Source organism: Labrus bergylta, chromosome 16 (assembly GCF_963930695.1).
Source record: "Labrus bergylta chromosome 16, fLabBer1.1, whole genome shotgun sequence".
In the NCBI taxonomy this organism is placed as follows: Eukaryota; Metazoa; Chordata; class Actinopteri; order Labriformes; family Labridae; genus Labrus; species Labrus bergylta.
The window spans coordinates 14,397,296-14,407,218 of NC_089210.1; positions in this window are offsets into that span (position 1 = coordinate 14,397,296).

The window sequence follows — 9,923 nt, forward strand, 5'->3', positions numbered from 1 at the left end:
GAAGTGGACGTGTCTCGAGGGAATGTGAAGGTATTAATGGAAAATCTGCACAACATGCACATAACTGTAGACAGTGTCAGAAACTGATTTAAAATAATTGTTTTTAATTGTTATCAAATGTAAAGCTACTGCAGACTTTTGCTTGTGCGACCAAATGTCTTTTCAGATCGGTCATAATAACTGACATCGGGACAGGGTTCAGACGATGAAGTGGTTTAGAGGAGGAGTCGTGTGACATAAGGATGATTTTTTTATTTTCCTCTGTTGACCTCAAAGCAGCAACAACAAACAGGCTGTAGCTCTTTCTTTAGGCCTGCTATATAATTAAATACAATGTGATTTTGTTTGCAAAATCCTTAATCTAAAACAAGAAATATGTTATTTTACAATAGGTTTAGACAAACAGCTTCAAACAGCATTAAATATGTCTGTTGAACTTTTGTATCTTGACATCATTGCAAATTAGGGAAACTTTCAATATTGGGCTATAGAGCTGCAAAGTAAACAGTGATCACAGCCACAGAATGACTGAACAGAGAACAGACAGCTCCGGAGCTACTGAGGACTTGAGACCTGCGATATTATTAAGAAAAGGTTTGAATTACTTGTAGCTGAATACATATGAAATCAAATCTATGACTGTCAACATGATGAACACATGATTCTTGACTATCAGTCAAAAGCAAGTTGTGTGACCTATAACTTCAGAGATGAGAATGTTCTCATGAACTACTTTGGTCAAAATAAATACATTCAGAAATACATATTTCCCTAATAATTTCTGTTCAGTATCTAAGAAAAGCCAAGTGTTGCCAAATGTTAACAGAGTGTAGCAAAAGTAAAATAAGCAAATTTATGAAAGTGGATTTTATCAACAAAGATTTGAAAGAAGATTTGCGAAGTCACATGCTCCCTCAGACAGAAGGTCTTATTGTCCACGTAACTGAAAATTGACTGTTAACGGTTCCAGTCTTCACAGATACTACTGATTTACTGATGTGTAATAAACACACCGTCTACAATTCTCATTGAGGAATGATGTAAATCCCGGTCATACTTTGCTACATGTCATAACAAGCACATATTTAAAGCATGAGGAATGGTGGTGTAGGTGTTGGAGGTAAATAACACATTTGATCCAGTGTCAAGTGGGCAGACTACTGGGATCGAAAGGGGGTCGAGGCATTCGAATTATTCAATATGGGAACAAAGGGTCTATAGAGAATGGGTGCATGGCCCGAGCTGGTTATGTAAAGCATGCTGTGTGGTTGCGTAATCCGTTCATAATCAGAGGGTAGTACAGATATAGATGGCCCAGTTTCCACCTTGTTCATTTTGGCATGACAGTGGCACAGTGTCCTGAGTGCTTGGGTTCACATGGGGCTGACCTGGCAGAGGTTCATATGTTTGGACGTCAGCCATTGAAACACTGCCCAATAGACATTTTGGATTAAAAAAAGGCATTAAATGCTGCATGTGATTTTACTGCGTGTCCATTAACAGATGTTGAAGTTGTTTTTGGCGTGACTTAGAACTATTTGTTTGGTAATCTCTCCTCACTTTGAAAACCCTTTGCCATGACACGCTGCCGTATACACAGTGCCCAAACTCCTGGGCAGCCATGCCGCAGAGATTACATACCAAAGTAGACTTGCAACATTAAAAACACAGTGACATCTTTTTAAACAGGTTTTCTAAGCTCTCTTACTACAAGTCACAGATACACAGATTTCCTTTTAGAGTTTCGGTGTTATCTACAGCAGTGTTTTAAAATGTGGTGACTTTTTTATTTCAACTTTATGTTCGTTTTTTATTTTGTATGTTTTCCATAAAATTCTTGTCAAGGGCTTCATCGCCCTGCAGCCCTGTCACCTAGAACATGCGTTAACATACAGTCGAATGATCAACAGAAAAAGCACTTTGTAAATGTTATGCCTACTAAATGATGTTTGCTCCTGACATGATAAGGAAATGTAGCCTCTGGAGACCCAAATACAAAACAGCCCTCTAAATATGCCTTACCTGGTATGTGTAAATAACAAGTTGTTTCCAAATGGTTAGAAATGTATTTTAATGTACAGCAGTAATATTTCCATTCATGTGGGAAAATTCACACGCTGATATTCAGCTGTTTACATCCGATGCTCCTTGTCCTTGTGCCAAGGGTGGACATTGACACACTGACATTGACATTGATACATTGACATTGATACATTGACATTGATACATTGACATTGATACATTGACATTGACACTGTTGACAAGGTGTCAACAATGTTTACATTTTTCAGCTGTGGGGTTTCAGTTCAGGCTGTATCATGACCACTGCATTCATAGCTTATATATGATCATAACTAGTGTCGGCAGCTGGTAAAGTTGCATGTGTATGACAAGGGACTTTCACTTTTAAAAAGGTCTATGCTCCTTTAAATCAATGAAACTTACTACAAAAGCAGGGTGCCATGTTTAAGAAAGAGACAGATGTTATAATGTAAGCCAAGCTTTATATTTCACAACATGAAGTGGATTTTGTTGCATTGGTCTAATGATACTATGACCGACTGGTTTCAGAGTTCTGGAAATCCCCTTTTTTAAAGCTTACTTTGTGTCTTTTTTCATAATTTTAATTGAAAACATTATTGAATGAACACAGCACGGCACAACGTATTGTGCAGAAATGCTGGGCGGGATTGTTAAAGCAGTTTCTTATAATCAAACTTTACGACCAATAAACATTTTCATTTTGTAACAGCTCCATATGCTAACAAATGTGCCCATATATGTAAGTCTCCGTAACTGGGACCATTGTATACTAGGAAGTGAACTTTTTCTGACCTTGCATTTTTAATATTCATTAATGGGTCTTAACTTAATCCTGGAACACGAAACCGGGCTGGGTGCCTATTATAATACTTATGTAACTTTCTATATACTCTGATGCTAAACACTTCTATCCGATTTAATACGTTATCTTACATCTTATTTGAGATTTACAAAGCACAAACAAAAGTAATTGGGTCTGCTTGACAACAAAAGAGCAGGGTCTTTATTGGCTTTTGTATTGTTTTATAGCTCTGACGAAGACTCAGCTGATGCAAGCAACTAGGATGTCAGACATTTCAGTTCTAGACCTAATTCCCAACACTGCCCCCATCACACTGAAAGCTGTGAGAGTGGTTATTGCCATTCTCGTGAGAGGTTTCCTTTTTTGGTTCAGCATTCACCGAGGACGTGAGCTTCACTTTTGTGTAATGCAGTCTGCATCCTAATCCCAGCGGTGTTCCATACACGGGATTGAAAGGATTTTCTTGAGAGTTGAGCAAGAATACTGCGTTTCCTTTAAATCCTGAAATAGAATCGAAGGGAGTTCAGCAGCAGCCACGAAAGGCAAGCCATGCAAAAAAGGGCCTTAAAAAGTTGGCTGAAAGGGCTTAACCCAAAGTAAACTGCTCCCCCCCACCGAAGCCCTGGCCAGAAGCCAAGAGCTTGAAGAAGTTTAGATTTTCAGAATCGTACTCAGTCCTGGAGCGACTGCTGAATTCTCTGCAATGTTGGACTTCCCATTTAAACATTAACCTGCCACACTACATCAAACAGCATTGTTGAAGGATAACATAAGCACCCTTTGGAAAATGAATTGACATTCCTTCCTTTTTTTGAAATGACCCATGTCTACCTTACAGCCTTCCAATCCAATATCAAAGAAGGAATGCAAATTAAGGAATTAAAGGTAATACTTTTCCAATAATTGAGTGCTTTAAAAAAAAGATCTTTCATTCTCACATCAAAACAAAATATGGTTTAAGATCATTTTGGAATGAGCAAGAAAGTGACTCTATTTTCCTCTTTCAACAGAAGTTTACTTTAGAAGAGAAACTCATTTAAAGGGGCTATATGTAACTTTTTACATGTATAAATCGTTTTTTATCGCCCATTAATAAGCAGCCGATGATGATGCTCGTTTGTGTACGTACGAGCATGTGTGACGAGCACGCGAGGGAGAGCGAGCAACAGGTTACTGGTGCAGTTCGCCAAACGGCCATGCGGTGTCGCTACAAACGCAGTATTTTTGAAAGTTACATATGGCCCCTTTAAACTGAACTCGAGAGAGACTGGTTGAGGACTTGATTTATTTATAGATTCTAAATAATATAACGATGAGTAAGGTCTTTTACCTGCTCTTTTGTAACGTGTTACAAAACTGGTCTCGGGAGAACGGTTGTTATGAATTGGTGCTCTACAAATAAAGATTGATAGATTGATAGATTGATAGATTGATTGATTGGTTGATTGACACACAGGGCTGGCTGTAACACAGTGGTAGGGTGGGTTGTCTCTCAACTGAAAGATTGGAGGTTTGTTTCCCAACTCTTGTAGATTGCATTTAAAAGTGTCTCTGGGCAACACGCTGAACCTCCCAGTTGCTTCTAAAAGCACACGAGTGTGCTTGTATGTGAGTATAGTGATGGGCAGTTAGGAACTTTACCCAGGATCCTCTGCTATGAGTGTGTAATATTATATGTATTTTACATGTTTTGACTGGTCAGCGTACTAGTCCTACCTATTGAAAACGTACAAGCAAAAAATTGGTTTCATTCAACTTACCGTACAGTATTTATATCAAATATTTGACGTCGGCTAAGACAGAGGAGATTTTTTTGACTATGTACTGGTTCCACACATAAGGGACGGTTCAACATTTTTGGGAATTAGACTTTATTTCTTTGCTGCCAAGAGTTAGAAGATCTATACCACTTTTATTTCTGGCCTATAATTATAAAGCTTGAGCCTGTAGCTGGTTAGCCTCGCTTAGATAAAAGCCAAGAAACATACAGTCAAATCCAAATCTCTCTGAGGGGTTAAATAGAACACGTACTAAAGCAGAGTCCAGTCAAGCAACAATGTTATTGATGCCATGAACTCTTAAGCCTTTATACACTTTGACGTTTCATGGTATTCAATTCAAAATGCATTGGGTCATTTACTTAAGTTCCTCAAAAAGGATTTCCAGAGAATCTCTCTGCTTAGGAAGCAAGTGATGACATAAGTTGAACCCAGAAACTGAGAATAACCTCTAGACAAGGAGACAAAGAAGCATTGAAACCCTTGAAACCCAGTTGTCATCTCATCATGCACAGCTCCTTTATATTATTGTCAACTGTTGTAATGTGGGATCATAGAATTAGACAATTGAGTTTTTATTGTGCAACAAAAACACATCATGGAATTGGACAACTGAGTTTTTATTGTGCAACAAAAACAGAGCGGGAGTGGAGAGGGGGAGGGAGGAGGGGGGGGGGGTAAAGGGGAATAGAGGGTTTGTTGAGGACAACAGCTCGACTAAGCAGGGCTATCTGAGGTCTGTTTATTCTGTCTTTACCTCATTCTACCTCGGCATGTTTATTCATTCATTTCCCATCAGTGATTCAACAAGAAGCATGGGCTGGATAAACACTGAGAGCATGTCTTTGTGTGTTTAAGTAAATATTGTGAAACGTGCACACTCTCTACAAACACACTTATGGCTGTGTAGTTCTATACATGCCGTAACTTGCACTTTTTTCACCTGATTTATCCCCAAATACACTCCAGTATTCCATTAGTGGCTTTAGGCCTCTGACTTATATGATCACATTACTTCTATGTTTTTCCTATGACCCACAGGATTATTTCCAAAAGTGATGGTGATATATTTATGATATCCACATACTCATACCGACACGTTCTCTCTACAGTTTGATACAATGGCTACGGATAAGATATGAAAGAGGATGGTAACGGATTAAGCTAGAAGAGAAAAAGGAAAGAGTGACCAGCTTTACCAGGTGCAGAAACTAACCCAAGTTATGTCTCAGGCTTGAATACAAACAAATAAATAAATACATTAATTTGACGTCTAAAAGTTGTCTCTGTCCTTGCCAAGCTTCAAGTTAACTTTAACTTTATAAGACATAAGCCTTACATCTAAACTAGCATGTAAGAAGTTAGCCTCTTCAATGCAGCCATTTAGCCACCAACTATAGACATCATGGCAAAAGCTGTATACATCTACTCTAAAAATGGGCTGCTTACAACGCTTGCCACTATATTGAATCAAAATTAGGTAAGATTCAACACAATTGTTTTGCTTCTCACAAAATCTTTGCCCTCTGTCTGTCAACATATGCATGATGTCTATGATGTCTATATGTCTACTTTAGTTTTCCACTAGAAGATCAAGGGCTCGTATCATAACAATGGACTGCCGCCGCCTGTTGGCATGGAGAGTTGTTTCCTCTCACGCATGGACAGAACGTACTTTTGTCAGACTATCAACCTATTATTCAGCAACTGCAATATAATGGTTCAAAGCATTAAACTAGCTTTCTCAAATTTAAAGTAGTTTTATAAGCAAACCCTTGCATTGATTAACTATTTCACATGTCACCCGTTAATTATTTTGACGATTTATCCATTACAAGACAATTCTTTATTCCTTTTAAAATCTTTTTTTACCCTCACTCCCTTACTTGTACTCTCAGTCACAACACATGGTTTGTGTTCAGTGGCAGCCTTGGGTTTGAAATAAGAGCCAAGTTGTCTCCTGGGTAACGAACCCTGCTATATTCTTATAGCATCAAAAGTCCATGTTTAGCCTCTTCTATGAGTGAGACTTGAGCAATGCATAAAATATGCGGATGGGTTTAATTTTGGAGCCAGTGAGAGTTCCTGGATGATGGAATCCTGAGGATGGGAAGTGATGTGGGTGGAAAGAGTGAGTCACCCATCATCTGTCCATTGCGTTAGGTTTGCTGCTACTGGTGCAGAGCCGAGTTGAACCCCGTCTCACTGTGCTGAAGGAACGGTGATGTCAGAGCTGTCACTGTTCTAGTCTCATCAGCACCCACCCACAAAGCTCTTGGTATTTGCACCCAGGGCAGGGCGGAGTACAATAATAGCACTGAGTGAAGCGTCTTTATTTAGCCCCCAGACATTGATTGTTAGCTTTATGTTAGCTCATGTTTGCACATTTTTTCCTCAAACCTAATGTTAAAAGCTATTTTTTCTTTTCTTTGTCAGGCTGCACATTTCACTGACGAAAGGATGGAAATCCAGATGGAACATTACATATCCCTGAATCAGTACGTTTTTCTTGAAGCCAAACATTTTTAAAACCTGCTCTGCGTTGTTGTGTATATCTGGTCCCTTATATTGGTTGTCCAAGTGCATTTTGGAAGAGACAACCTTCCTCTGTGATTCATATAACCGTGGTCTTGTTTGTGTTTGCACTTCAGCGTAGTTTGTTTGCCTTTAATAGAACACAGCCTGAATGCTCTCTGTACATGGCAGCCCTCATAAATGACGCAGTATGAGCAAAACATCTAATAAAATGACCACCCACATGCTGCTGCTGAAAATGACGCAGATGTGCTTTTAAGCAACTTTTTTTCTTCTTCTTCTGCTAGAGTACAGAAAACAGATAAATCATGTAAGTGGTGGCTCCGGCTCTGTGAAGTAAGTGACTCATCGCTGAACTTCATTGATTATGTAACTACATTACTTTCTCAGCATATGTTTACTCCTATTCCTAAGAGCCTACTTTGTGGTGTTGTAATAACAATCCATGTCATGAATTTGGACCGACCTGTTTGTTAATGTGTGTGGGTAAAGCGAAGTTGATTTGCAGGTTTGGCTCAAAGGAACTGGGTTTTCCTGTCTTGGTAAAGTTACATTAGTTGTTACATTAACTTATGTAATTTTCTTTTAAATGTCAATGTAAATACTATTCAACTGTTTACTTAGTGGTAGGGACACTCAGACACTAACACTAACCAAGACTAACCAAGATGTTACAAGACATGTTGTCCTGATGTTGTTTTGAAATACTTTCTCCTCGTGATTATTCAGGCTATGCTGCCCTCTTCTGGTGATTTATAGAAAATATAAATGTGCACACTGGGTGAAAAAGGACATAATGTTTTACTTACCTGTATTATGTTTAGTAAAAAGGAATGTTTCATAAGAAGGGAAATTTAAAAGCTTCAATATCCATTTCATTAGAATAAGTAGAAAGGATAAGATTTTAATTTTAACTTATTATCTTTGCAAAACCACCCAAAGCTGTCATTTAGTACTCTATCATTATCATTATCAGAATCGGGTTTTATTGCCAAGTACATTTACACATACAAGGAATTTGACATGGTGTATTGGTGCTAAACAATTAACAGGGAAATAAAGCAGAACTAGCAACAACTTAAACAATACAGTATAAGAAGCTATTACAATATATAAAATAGAATTTAAAAATGTAAAATATAAAACATTTAAATTAAAAACACAGAAGGTGTAATGTAGGAGCTGTGCAGTGGACTATGAGAAAATCTTACTGTGTGTAACTACTCACAGAGTGCATGTAAGGAAGATGCAATTTTAAAGTCCAGAAGGCGTTAATGTAATGCATAAAGAACAGTTCAGCATTCACATTACTTGATGTTTTACTGACTGTGGGGCTGAGGAGAGTCTGGGTTATGTGGGAGGAGGGCAGGGACATTGTTCATGAGGCTGACAGCAGAGGGGAAGAAACTGTTCTTGTGGCGAGAGGTTTTGGTCTTGATGGACCGCAGCCTCTTACCAGAGGGGAGAGTCTCAAACAGTCACATTCACAGTGACTCGACAAAATGTAGTCTGACCTTTTTTGTGTGATTTAAGATTTAGATTACATTTTTTATTTTCATTTAGGTTTTTTCACCCCCATAAACACTTTGTTACAGTAGTGTACAGAAACGATGTTTCTATTTGGGTGGTTCACCAATAACAAAGTACACAATGCAATAAAAGAGACATAAAAGACAGACATTTAGATTACACGTTTAACATTAGCTATTACATAATAATAGATATGACTTGTATAATTTTTTCTATAGGCCTACCTTATCCTCAAACAAACAGACTTCACCATCTTTACTCCAAAACACTCCAATGTATCCCATAAAGCATAAAGGAGGAATTTTGAAAGACAATCTCTTAATTTGCAAACAAGTCAAAATATCTGGAACATGACATGTGACCCAACTTCACTGCTTTTAAACAAGGTCATGCCAAAAGTTTCCTAGCAACAGCTTTAATCTTTAGGAATGTGTATGATAAGCTTATATTCTAATTCTGTATGAATGATGTAGATATATTAAAAGGATTTGCAGTAGAAGGTATCCTAAAGGTATCTGACGTACAGAGGTATCTTAAAAACTCTCAGGGATATGGTCCAATTTTTGTTCCACAAATATAAACTTTGGTAAAAACAATACAGAAAAGTTAGTTTAATAGAACTTATCACGTCCTTCCTTAATTTCAATAAAGGAAAATAATTGGCTCATTTTTTATTTCGATGGGACATACACACAAGGTTGTCTTTATGTCAAATTTGGTGGCCACTGACTATTTTTGTAGCCATGTGCCTAGGGCAATAGTTCACTTTGACTCTAGGTAGAACCTTACCAAAGTGCTTCTGGTTATGGAAAGCCTGATTGTGCTGCTCACTATAATAAGGCTTTATGCCGATGCATTAGTTTTAATGCAAAAGAGAAAAAGAGCCTGGCACTGATTGCTCAGTCTCATTTTGCACCATCTGCATTCCCCCCTCTGATCATGTTATGTATAGATTCAGCAACATTAAAGTGTGGAAGAACTTTATGTTTGTGGTCTTTCATAAGAATTTCATAAAAGCTTCTTCTTTTTTTTTAACTTTAGGCAAACTCCAACCTTTTGAGCTTGAATGAAGGATGTTTGAGGGTTGGCTTAAAGAAGTGTGAACATTTAACATTGTGGTGTCCAAGCCAGGAAGGGCATGATGAAAGTTCTCCTCCTCTTGGCAAAGCTATCAGAACTGACAGAAGGTACTTAGACAGGCTGAGCAGCGTGCTTTAGTCTGTGGGATTAGAAAG